The sequence below is a fragment of the Octopus bimaculoides genome, chromosome 2 (genome assembly GCF_001194135.2).
Source record: "Octopus bimaculoides isolate UCB-OBI-ISO-001 chromosome 2, ASM119413v2, whole genome shotgun sequence".
Taxonomy (NCBI): Eukaryota; Metazoa; Mollusca; class Cephalopoda; order Octopoda; family Octopodidae; genus Octopus; species Octopus bimaculoides.
In genome coordinates this window covers 6,534,310-6,537,294 of record NC_068982.1, presented here as the reverse complement: position 1 = coordinate 6,537,294, position 2,985 = coordinate 6,534,310, and positions in this window count along the sequence as shown.

Sequence of the window (2,985 nt, the reverse complement as noted above, 5' to 3'; positions counted from 1 at the left end):
CAGATCTCAGATTTCTGCAAGTTATTTCTTGCTCTAATGCATTCCTTAATGACAACAGAAATATTACATTATTATGAAATAATATTATGGTTTGCTTTAGGCTTACAGGCTAACCTGGGTTTTCAACGCATTAAGTTAGCAGAGTGAATTACAGCCAATCATATTGTAAACCATATTGTCATTTTCAGTAACATCAATTAAAATGCCTTCGTCAAGGACACAATTCACTAGCTGATCCAAGAATCAACCGAACAATAGTGTGTCCAACATTCCAAAACATTTGGTCATATGCCTTTATATTTCTATGTGTATGTAGAGTGTATCATCATCATCATCATCATTTAACGTCCGCCCTCCATGCTAGCATAGGTTGGCCGATTTGACTGGGGACTGGCAAAGCGGATCGCTATACTAGGCTCCAATCTGATCTGACAGAGTTTCTACAACTGGATGCCCTTCCTAATGCCAACCACTCCGAGAGTGTAGTGGGTGCTTGTTACGTGCCACCGGCACGAAAGCCAGTCCGGTGGTACTGGTAACGGCCACTCTCAAATGTTTTTTTTATGTGCCACCTGCACAGGAGTCAGCCAATGTTTTGTTCACATGCGACTGGCACAAGTGCCAGTAAGGCGAAGCTGGAAACAACTGTGCTTAAATGGTGCTTTTTACCTGCCACCGGCACAGGACTGAGACTGCTGCTCTGGCAGTGATCCCTCTCAGATGGTGCTGTTAGCACTCCACTGGCACGGGTGCCAGTCATCAAATTTGGTTCAGTTTCGATCTCACTTGCACCAACAGGTCTTTACATGCTGAGTTTAGTGTCCGATGAGGGAAGGTTGGCATGGGTGCCAGTCATCAAATTTGGTTCAATTTCGATTTTGATTTCACTTGCCTCAACAGGTCTTTGCAAGCAGGGTTTTGTGTCCAAAGAAGGAAAGGTACGCATAAGTGGGCTGGCCACCACGGGTTATGGTCTTACTGCTGGTTGGGAGGTGGAAGAATTTTAGGGTCATTTAATGTATAGAGGTATCCTTCACATTTTGGTGGATGGTCATCCAGGATTTGGTGTGATCATATGCTGAAAGAGGAGAAAATGTTTCAAAAATATCATAGGAGAATGTTATTTTTATATCTTTTATTATCATTGATGGTAACTAGTTCTCTGGTCTAGAGAAAAAAGAACCTTTTTTCTATGCTTGTTTCAATATTTTTGGGAAGAAATATTTTCACTCATTTGTTTTTGTCATACTTAGAGATCAGAGAATTTCTTATATTTGTAGACTGGACACTTATATGAGAAGAATTTCTAATAGCTAGTGACAGAAGAATGTATTGCAAATACAAAGGATGGAATTCAAAACAACAAAGCCCTTTCTTTCTTTCTTTTTTTTTCTTTTTGTTTTTCTTCCCAAGTGTTTATTTTGTATTTAGCTGTATATAGGATAAGGTCGTGAAATTTCCACTGACACATTTGTCATGAAACTAAATTGCATTCTGAAAATTGTGATCTACAGATTCTACTTTCCACTGCACTCTAAACAAATCCAAATACCAAAAGTTATGCATTCAAAGAAAGTATATATTAATTTTTGTTTTGATCCCCGAGAATTGCTATAAATCTTTCCACGCTGTGACTGGGTTGCAAGTACTAAGTATATATAGGATATGGGAAACGCAGAAAAAAATGTGGATTGTGTTATAAATTTTACAGTCTTTGAAGGACCACTTTTTCTCTAATATTGTTTTCTTTAATGATAATTAGTTATTGATCACTGTTGGTCCAGACATGCTATTTCCTCACTCTATTGTCTACTGTTTCTAGAAAGTTCTCTCTATTCCATGGAACTAGATGGTTTCATTATATATATATATACCCAAGGCGGTGAGCTGGCAGAAGCGTTAGCACACAGGGTGAAATGCTTAGTGGTATTTCATCTGAGTTACGTTCTAAGTTCAAATTCAGCTGAGGTCGACTTTGCCTTTCATCCTTTTGGGGTTGATGAAATAAGTACCAGTTACGCACTGGGGTCGATGTAATTGACTTCATCCCTTTGTCTGTCCTTGCTTGTCCCCTCTATGTTTAGCTCCCTGTGAGCAATAAAGAAATAATTATATATATACCCAGAACAAATCAATTTCTTTCTTTCCCTCTCATTGTCCCCTGCAACCCTATCTGCTGAGCATCCCTAATCTTGTGGGTTCATAAGAGCTGGTGCTGTGTAAAAAGCACCCATACTGGTGCAATGTAAAAGTGCCCAGTAAACTCTGTAAAGTGGTTGGCATTAGGAAGGGCATCCAGCCATAGAAACCATGCCAAAACAGACATGGAGCCTGAACAGTCCTTCAGCTGGTCAGCTTCACACCGCCCAACCCGTACCAACATGGAAAACGGACATTAAATAATGATGATGATGATGCTGATGTGTGTAACCTGCATGTTCTGTACTAATTGCTATTCCCTAGGCTTCTTTCTCAAAAAGCCAGTTCTCTAGAACCTGCCTTGATATTCTTGCTGTTGTTTAAGAAGTACAGCAACCACATCGATTGCACCAGTCTTGATGGACTTGTAAAGACCGTGGATAGAATTCCTTTCTTTCTAATCAAACCATTGGAAAGTGAAAAGATTAAAACCGACTAAATTTTGTAGTGAGGTGAATAAAAGTAACAAAGTATTTGCTAGAGATACCTGTGAGATAAGAGAGAGAAAGAGAGAGAGAGAGAGAAAGAGAGAGGGAGAGAGAAAGAGAGAGAAAGAGAGAGAAAGAAAGAGAGAGAGAGAGAGAGAGAGAGAGAAAGAGAGAGAGAGAGAGAGAGAGAGAGAGAGAGAGAGAGAGAGAGAGAGAGAGAGAGAGAGAGAGAGAGAGAGAGAGAAAGAGAGAGAGAAAGAAAGAGAGAGAGAGATATTAAGTGAAGTGCTATTTATGTATATGTTGACAGATATCACCAGCATTATTGACAATTTGTTCTGGAAATCAGAAAGAAATC